The sequence below is a fragment of the Propithecus coquereli genome, unplaced genomic scaffold (assembly GCF_000956105.1).
Source record: "Propithecus coquereli isolate 6110/MARCELLA unplaced genomic scaffold, Pcoq_1.0 Scaffold131, whole genome shotgun sequence".
NCBI classification, from domain to species: Eukaryota; Metazoa; Chordata; class Mammalia; order Primates; family Indriidae; genus Propithecus; species Propithecus coquereli.
The window spans coordinates 952,666-963,110 of record NW_012137303.1 but is presented as its reverse complement, the minus strand read 5'-3'; positions in this window follow the sequence as shown (position 1 = coordinate 963,110).

Sequence of the window (10,445 nt, the reverse complement as noted above, 5' to 3'; positions counted from 1 at the left end):
TAAGTCACTCCATCTGTGATATTTTGTTATGGTAGCCCTAGCAAACTAATACAGAGAAGAAGAGTTACATTATAAAAATGAAATATTTAGAGGGATGTATTTAGCTGTAAGAATCAGGAAGTTTGAGAGTATGGGAACTGGGCCTTTGTTTATCCTGTTAGCTCCTGAGGTCAGGGATTGCTCAATTCCCCTTGAATCCTCAAAGCCTAGTATAGTACCTGAAACAAAACGTCTCCTCAATAATTATGAGTAGAATGAATGATGTAATGAAAAAGAAGAGAGAGAGATTCAAGCAAGGTTATGCAGAAATAATCTATAGTCGCTCTCCTCATGCTTTCTGATGTAAGGACTCTTTATAGTCTTAAAAATTATCGTGAAACTCGAAGATACTTGTGGATTATATCTATCAGTATTTATCACATTAAAAATTAAAACTGAAAAGTGAAAAATGTTAATTTCTTCTAAAATAACAATGATCAAACTACTGTGCGTTGAAAAATAACTATCTGAAAACATTTATGAAAAACAACTGTATATTTTAACTCTCTCTAATGACTAGCTTACTAGAATAAATAGTATATAAAATGTGAATATAAATATAAATTTTTATATTTGCTTCCACATTCAAACTGTTAAGATATAAAATTTTGGTTTAAGCGTATGAAGAAAGCCTGGCTTCATGCAGATATGCAGTTAGAAAAAAATAGTCATATTTTAATAGCCTTTTCAGGTAATTGTGGATATTCTTTGATTTACATCCAAACTTGACAGCTGGAACTTTCTTTAGGGTTGGTTGCAATGTGGAATCTAAAGCCACATCACTAACTTTAAATGTATCTTTTACCCCTGTGTGATTTTTTGACATATTGTAATATTGATCCACTGAGATATTTAGCTTTTCTAAATATTGAAACATTTCAGCATATAGTGTCAAATAAACTGAAAAGAACATTCATTAAAACCCTCCAATCTCATCAGAAAAGCCTCTAATGCTTGGAATGCTGCCAGCTCATGAAGTTTTCTAAATGCTAATTTTCACTTGCAAGCTAGTATTTTTTCATTGCAAACAAATACTGTCAATTTTCTTTGAAGTGACAGTCTCTTTTCTTTGGTTTTTGAGAAAATTTCTGCAAATAACCAAAGTCTAAATATAAAATAGAGTTATATTTAGTGTTGACTGTTACTTGTTCCTCCAAATAAAAGTGGTGCTCCATGAAAAAAAAAAAGAAAGAAAGAAAAAGCAGCTCACGACTCAAAAATCACCTGAGTACTTTTCCTAGAAATAATCACCTTATTTTGATTCACAGCTGAAATGCTTTATCTGCACTTCCCATTTATTCACATAGAATATTAAAAAGACGTGTACTTAAGGGTTGAGATTTAATAACAACTATTTTTTACTGCTTCATCAATGATATTTTTAAGTAATTAACACTCCCCCACTCCTTGTGTGTAGCAGTTATGGACACAGTGACTACTAGTACCTCAAAATGTCACTGCCTTGATCCAATAGTTTTACTCACTGTTGTTTTTTCACTACCAGCTTTTTTCATTGCAAATAAAGTCTCAATATTATTATGAAAATATTTTTGGTCTCACGGACACCCTGAAAGCATCTGAGAACCTCCATGGCTCTGGGCACCATGCTTTGAATACTGATGATTTAAGGTTTTTTGTGGAAATTTGAAGGAAGGACAAAGGATCAAGGATGCCTTGGCAGTTTTGAACACAAGTGCCAGGCATATGGCAGGTTGTGAATTAACATTTGTTGGGTGGACTAAAGAATCCGAAATTCTATAAATATTCGCTTAACAAATGAGTGTGATTATGTGGAGAAGAATTGTGGAGACAACATGATCTGGAGCGGAGAAACAGCACACTTTTGGAAAAGCAAAATCTGCTTTCAATATCTAGCTTTGCCACTTATCAGCTGTATTTAGTTTTGCTGAGCCTCAGTTTCACCAGTAAGATGAGGATAATGATACATGGGTTTATGGCAAAAAGTTAAATTAGACTAAATGAAATGATGTCAATAAAATATTCAACAGAGTTTTTGGGGACTTGGGGTGAAGAAAACACAAGGACTCATCATAAAATCAGTTTGTGATATTTTGAGGGGAATATCTCAGGTGACACAGGTGGAAATGCAGATTTAAATTAAGACAGGTAAATGTAGACTGCGGGCATGTTTGGAAGCTATTTATTAATTCAACAACTATTTAGTGAGAACCTACTATTCCAACAGAGGAGACAATGGACAGTAAAATATCTATTAACGTATCTGAGGGAACGGAGATCCAGATCAATAGAAAATGAGATCAGGCACAATTGTTCAGTGGGCACACCATGGTTTCCCGTGTGAGGTTCTGTTCAGCAGGGCTAAGAGGGCTGTGAGGGGCTTAGTTACCTTTGAGAGCTAATGACCCTGAGCTAAGAAAACTGGAAATGCAGGAAGTAGCCCATCTGGACAAAGAAGTTAGATGGTCACTGTAGAACTTGAATGTGTACAGCTTTTGGTCTCCCTCTTGGTACATTGGACAGCACCTTAATCTCATAATCTGAAGGTCTTGAGTGTGAGCCTCAGAGAGGGTGGTGTCTGTAAAGAAAGTTTATTCTCCTTGTACTTGTCTTAAGTGTAGACTAGTGGTTCCCAACTTTTTTGGCACCAGGGGTGGATTTCATGGAAGATAATTTTTCTCTGGGTGTGGAGATAGTTTCAGGATGGTTCAAACACATTACATTTATTGTACAGTCAAACCTCTCTGCTACTCATGATGTGCATTTGCAGTTGCTCCCCAGCACTAGCATCACCCCTCAGTTCCACCTCAGATCATCAGGCATTAGATTATCATAAGGAACCTGCAACCTAGATCCCTCCCATGTGCAGTTTACAGTAGGGTTCCCGCTTCTGTGAGAATCTAACACAGCTGCTGTCTTGGCCCATTTCTAGAGACGAGGAATGAATACAGAGACAAAGAGACACAGACACACACAAAGACGGTTCAAGACTGTAGCATCTTTCTGTCGCAGTTTCTTTATTTATAACACAGCCTGTTTGGCAACTGTCCTACCTCAATTTCTTTGTTCCCACACTATCCCGACTCAACACGTCCCGTTCCTTGTTGTTTCATCTCTGGCGAGCAGATGTTTGCATTTGAACTCTCTAGTCCCTCCTGTTTGCAGGGTTAGGGTGCCCTGGCTCGTGTGCAAGCCCACAGGCATGTTCTGAGAAAAACAACAAGGAACCGTTCCCAGACAAAATGTCCTCTACAGCTGCTGCTCTGACAGGAGGTGAAGCTTATGCGGTGATGCGAGTGATGGGGAGCGGCTGCAAATACAGATGAAGCTTTGCTCCCTAGCCCGCTGCTCACCTCCTGCTGTGCAACCCAGTTCCTAACAGGCCACAGACCAGTACCAGTCTACAGCCCGGGGGTTGGGAACTGCAGGTGCAGACGATAACCACACTTCCTTTAGAGAGAATATCAGAGCACCCTGGGGTAGCTGCAGTTATTTGCAGTTGAGACTTAATTTCTTCTTTTCAAATATAGCAAGAGAGTGGAATTGCGTCAGGGCCAGAGCTTTCCCACAGTAACTTCCTCCTGGTCCTCATTTGACATGAGCACCAGGGCCCCGCAGTACCTGTTTCTTAAGAGGGACTCTCCACCTTCAGTCCGGTGCTGGCTCCACCTGGGTGCTAGTGGAGCTCCAGAATGCTGAATGGCCCTGAAAAATCAGCTGGGACATAAAATGTCTAGTCCCGAAATAACAACGTGCCACAAATAGTTAACAGCGAGAGGACGGGGATGGTTGTTGGGGGAATGCTAACTCGCTGTCTCTGCTGTCTCGGCAGGCAGGAGCCGGCAGGGTACACATCCCTATTCTCCCTCTTTGCTCCTTCCTTCTCTCTGGGTGGGTAACCGCTGCTTCCCAGCTGACCACCTCAGAGTTGTACAGATGGATGCAGATGTTGAAAACATTGACCTTCTTTAATTGATCTTTATCTTTTAATTTCATGGCACACAGAGGACACAGGGAAACACTGGACGCCTTTGAAGTGTAATAAATCGGATCTGTTCACCCCCCCAGTGGTTCCCATGACAGGGCTAGCAATATTTTGACCAACACTCCAACAGACTGTATATAGGCAATGAAGGGAAATCAAGGAAGAGAGAAGGGGAGGAATCTCTGAGTGGACAGAGATGCTCAAAGAGGAAGAAGGTCTGGGCGGGAATGGTCATTTTCTTCTCATTGACGTAGAGTTCTATACGGCGGCTGGGAGGAGGCGTCCCACTCCCTGTTAAAGGAGCTGAGAGAAGTTCATTTTAACGACAGGAAGACCTCTCCACTACTTGGAACTGGATTTATGTGGGCATTTAACCTGAGAAACAAGAAAAGCCAATGATGGGAACCTAGAGAAGTTAGAGTACAAGAGAGTATGCGGGCTGAGGTCTGGTAATAGGCCCAGGCAGATTCATAGTTCCCAGTGGGCTCTAATGGCCTGAGGGCAAGGTGGTGGAATCTGAAGTACTTCACCAAATGCGTACAAGTTCTGGAGTAAAGGAGTTCAGGCCACAGAAACTTCAAACCTAGCATTCCCTGCCCTCCCAACCTACAGCTCAAGCCCGTTGTGAGGAAAGATCAGTGTCTGCTGGGGTGCAGAGACTTAAAGAAGATGGCAGAAGTCAGTCAATATGACATCCTCTGCAGACCCTGAGCTGTAATTTGGAGGAGCTCTGGCTCTGCCAATTTGCCTGCAGTTCCATAAAGACCAACTGTTAATCTTCACACCTGCCACTCACTCTACAGATGATACCCTCACATCTTCTCCCAGTCTCATCTCTTGAACGAGAGACACCCTACAGATCTATCAGTCCCTAGATCAAGTTTCTGTCAGAATGTCTCAGTCACCAAAGCTCAGTTAACCACTCTTTTATCCGAGTCATCTAAGTAGCTTATTATTTATTCCTTCAGTTAATATGGAATTTCTGAGACAAGATCCCTAAAGTTGCTAGGAGCACCAGTGAAAATGAGATTCCTTTGTGGATGAAACTAAAAAATGGAATCCATCACAATGCTCTGAAAACTAAGTTGAAGGAGGTTTGTGCAGCACTCCAGATTTCAAGGGAAAGCCCACTACTGCTGATCTAGGGAGCTAATGGCCTATTGATGGAGGAGGTGGACTAGGGCAAGTGCGGAGCACAATGGACCAACGGTATTGTTGGAGGGGAATAGATTAGGAAACAGAAGCCTAAACAACACTCTCCAGACACTGCATGGACACTGTTTCCAAATGGATCTTGTAGCATCAAAAATGAAAGCTGAACGTTGATTTCTTTCTAACAATTATCTTATTTAGCAACCTAAAAACAAACAAAAATTATTTCATTCCTTTTCATGTCTAAAGGATGGAATATTTAATTGGAATTTTAAACTTAAAAAAGTGCTTATCTTGGATCACATATAAATAAACTATTTTCTCTATATACATGGTTTTTCCACTTATACATGTCTAGGTGCTCTAGGAATGGTGGTACAAAGATGGAGCCTGGATTGTCAACCCCAAAGCCACCTCCTAGACCCTGGATAATTATAACTTTTTAAAGATATAAGAGCAGAGTATTCTGGGATATCTGTGCTAATTAATCTGGCAGTTGCCACCGTGGCCTCCCCCAGATGTGGCATGCTCCCTTCCATGAAATTAGAAACTATAAATTGTAATGGAAACAACAAAGCAAAATATATTAATATCCTGGTGAGACGGGGGCGCGGGATGAAAAATTACCTATCGGGTGCAATGTACACTATTTGTGTGATGGGTGCACTAAAAGCCTAGACTTTACCACTACGCAATGTGTTCACACAACAAAACTGCACTTGTACCCCTTAAATCTATAAAGTAAGATACTTTCTGGAGGTGGCAATATTTGTGAAGAAGATTGAGTAGGGAGAGATCCTATGGGCATCACTTCAGCTGTGCTTGCCTAAAGACAGGAAATCTGTGTTGAGATCTGATTACTTAGGAGGACCAAACCTGGGGCAAGAGTAGAAAGGAAAGGAGGCTGGAAGTAGAGGTAACAGATGTCTTTGTGGGGAGCAGTAATAGGGGTACTAGAGAGGTGTCATTTTTTCCGGGGTAATAAGCTCTGAGGTTGTCAACCGGAGAAAGAAGTGAATAAACAAAGAAGGTTAACAAGCTACCTCTCACATGCTAAGTGAGTGCTCTACCACTTGAGCTAACTCCCCACCATGAGATTGTAGGAAAATATGCCACACTCCACCTACTTTTCAGGTTATTGGGGGCTGCCTTGAATTTCGGGAGGGCCAGCCCCAAGCAGTAGAAGATTGAGGGTGGTACTTGTCACATGTCCCCTTGGGCAAAGCTTTGTGAGCCTGGACTGTGAATAGGGATCTCCAAAGAAGGGCACAGAGGAAGACCTCTCTCCCAACTTCCCAATTTCACTTTTGTGATCTCCTGGAAGTAAAGAGAGCATATTCCAGATATAGCAGCACTACCCAGACACGCCTGGCATGCTGGCAGCTATTCATAGCTATTCCAGCCTGCTCCAGAGTTATGAAGATCACTTACTCCTTGCAGGCACAGTCACCCAGAAGTGGTGGGGCAGCTTCTCCAAGCTACAGAGCCTCAAGGCAACCACGCCACACCCTTGGGCCAGGCCTCAGGCAAACCTGTTCCTGCCTCTCCCTTCCAGAGAAGTCCTGATATCCTGAAAACCAAATTCTCCTTAACTTCTCAAAGGTGCAAACCGGTGGCCCAGGGTAAGGAGAAGAGGAGAGGCTGGGAGAGAATTTTAGAGGCTATTGGGCCTAAGTGAAAATAAGGGCTTTGCCTCAGTTGGACTGAAGAATAGTTGTGAGGAAAGGTAGAGAATGCAAACACTGGTGTCAATCCCTGCCCAGTCCTGAGTATCTGTTGGGTTATTGAGTCTGAAATGGTAACTTCCCTTTGTCCTGAAAGAATGGTCAAAATTTTAACTCTTTCTCCTTTCTGAGTTTAATAGGCAAGAGCTATTTTCTATATTCCTTTCCAATTGTGCATATGGAATCAACACATTTGACCTTAATATTTTGTCTAACACAGGCATTTAGCTCTGATCCAAGTATCCCATTTAATGATCTTGACGTTCTTGCCTCCCTCTCATCTTTGATTTAAACCTCAGTGTGCTCCCCAGATATACTTGTCCATAGGGGAGAATTCTTGGCTTTCCCAGAGACCACACAGTTCCTGAGGCCACACATAGTACTTTTTGCCTCCTGTAGGACTCAGGGAATGGTGAAGAACCTTGGAGGGCTGAGGAAGAGAAAGCTTGAGAATTTTAATCTCAATCTGTAGATTCATTGCTGAAGTACTTATTGAGTATTAGGCACAGGGGAGGCCAACAGTTCTGTTATAGAAACTGCAACGACAGCAGCAAGTAATACTACTTAACAATTGTTATGGTCTAGGCATTATTTTAGATATTCTTTATGTATTAACACAAGTAAAATGCCTAGAAATAGTCTATAGTCTTCATTTTTCATGTGGAAAACTTACAGAAATTTATCACTACAGACCTCAAGGATCTCCCAGACAAAAGGGAAAACAGTTGGAGGCTATACAACATCTGATCTTTTGGCACTTCTCTTGCCATCCCTCCCATCCCCCATTTCTCTTAGTCCATTGGGCACCACACTCTCCTTGGTCATTTTTATGCCTGTCCACTTCTTTAATTTCCCAGGCCAACAGAAGAGGGCTTTTCCTTGTTATCCTAGTAGAGGCTACATTAGCTCAATTATCTCACTGTTGTAGTAGATTCCAGATCTGTTTCTCATCGAAGCAGAATTTTCATTTAAGATAGAAACAGGTCATTTTCTCTGAGTATAACTAGCATCAAGTAGGGATTTTGCTTAATTAACATTTGTTGAATGAAGACATGCTATACAGGTAATTTAGAAGCCTCAAAGGAGAGAGTTTTCAGATCAGTAAAGACTAGACAAAGGATGAGAAGCTTGAGCCAGGGTCTAACAAACCCATAGGAATTTCTTTGTTTGAGAACGATCGGAAAGAATGAGAAGGCATTATTCTCAGAGTGACTGGTGGGTGCAGGCATTAGCCAATGGCCTTTATGGAACTGCCAGTGGTTCAGAGCAGCTTCAGGGCCCTCCTTCATGGTCTCAGTTTATGAGGAGTACACATCCTAATGATGGGAGAGGCTGCTCATGTGGGACACAAATTTGACAACACGCTTTATTATTTATACCATTTTTTGGGTTCATTTACAAATAAGGAGATAAAATAGAAAAGCACATTTAATCAATAAAATTGTTTTTGCATTATGATTAACATAGAACAATGCTGAGAGGAATCAAATGGTGTCAAACAGAGATTTGAGTGATGGAAAAGGGAGAAGGATGGGAAAAGGGGCAGACCCTGATGGCAGCCCTAGGTACCCATAGGAAGCCAGCCTTCCTGAAGCCAGCCTATCTATACAGAGATCAAATGCTCTTTTCAGCATTTTGAGCTCTGTTCTGGCTAGCTGAGCTAAATGTCACATGATGTATGGTTCATACAGAACCTCATTTAGTTTCTTTGAGCAGGGGGTAGTGTTGCAGTTTCAAAAATACATTTTTTATGTGGTTTATCTTGGAAGTTGGAGGAAAATCTACGTCCCAATTTATTTTGAGCACATTTTTGTCAGAATGATCTCTGCAGAGAGGTAAATTATAGGATTAAATGTCACCTTCCTTAGTGAGAGTTAAATGTTAGTTCCTACCTTCACCAATCCTCCTTCCATATCTCTCTGTCCTGTTTTGCCTTTCTTCTTAATACCTAGCCAACTCTCAGATAATCTGATAGAAGACAAATATTCATCCTTTACCTGACCACGGTTTGTCAATATGAATAAAAGTAAAAGGTCAACACATTTTCAGGTAAATGTGCTTGTGCCTCCTGAGAAAATTCCCTGGCTGTTTTTCACACTTTGTACCCAAAACTATGGTTTTTCCAACAAAAACATTTTTTATTAACTTCAGGCAGAAGCCCGAAACCATATTTGTAAAAGTCATTTCTGACAATCTTTTCCTTTTCTGTTTTTGTATGTAATACTGTATATCATTTTTCTTTAACGTATCACAGAAGTACAGAACAGGGTGCTATTGAGCTAAATAAAGAAAAGTGAATCCAGTAGAAGTATTTAACAGAAACCATTTGTAGCCCAGGCTTTGGGGGAAGAAGGGAACAAAAGTTGGAGCAGATGGCGATCCCATTACCCCTCACATGCTAAGTGAGCACTCTACCCCTTGGGCTAATTCCCGTTTGTGTGCCTGCTTTTCCAATCTATTTTTTATAACTGGAACACAAATATCGTTCCATGTCCCACTTCAGTTTTCAGACTTCTCAAAGATCTCCAGGAACTTCTGTACCATGGCAAAGCCAGGATTGGGGCTTCTCAGAGATAGCCTCATACCTGGAAGGCAGTGAACATCTTCTTCTCTGAGTGGGAGCGTGGGGAAAAGGGAAACCGAGAAAAGATCACACTAGGAAAGCTCTAATTCTAATTTGATTTCGCTCTCCCAATTAGATGAAAGAGAAGGAAGTACAGTCCCTAGTTAGCAGTTACCCCAATGCTCTGTTGAATGTATCACCTTTTAATAACACCTCTCCAATCCATGCTGCAAATCTGAATATAAGCCCAAGTATGTTTTCATTTATTGTTCCTTCAAATAACTTACCTTTTATCAAGTATCTGTGTTGCTAATTGTTTCTCCATTTAGGAGAATTTAGATCTGCTGTTACCTGTTTCCTCCTTGAGCCTGGAGTATAGTGCTTCTCTAGTGAATTTCAGATTATTGAATTTAGAAATTCTTTTTGTTTTTTCCAGAAGTACTAGACTGAGGAACTCGTTTACATTAATTTATTTTACACTGCCCAGTATCGTGATGCCTATTTTTGCTAAACAACTTTATTTAAATATTTCCATTCTATTAATTTCCTGGGCTGGCATAACGAAATCCAAAACTGGGTGGCTTAAAACAACAAACATTTATTTTTTCAGTTTTGGAGGCTAGAAGTCAGAAATCAAGGTTTCAGTAGGACCATGCTCTCTCTGGTGGCTCTAAGGGAGAATCCTCTTCTGTGTTTTCCAGCAATTCTTGGAGTTCCTCTGTTTGTGGATGCATCACTGTGGTCAAAGGCCATCTTCTCCCTCAGTGTCTTCACCTTGTCTCTCTTCTTGACCTTGTGTAGCTCTGTGTCCAAATTTCCCCTTTTTTAAAGACACCAGTCATATTGGATTAGTGACCTCATTTTAACTTGATTACCTTTGTAAAGAACTTATTTCCAAATAATGTCACATTCTGTGGTACTGGAGGTTAGGACTTCAACATATCTTTTTTGGGGGACACAATTCAACCCAAAACATCCCTCATCTCAAATAGTTCCCACAGGG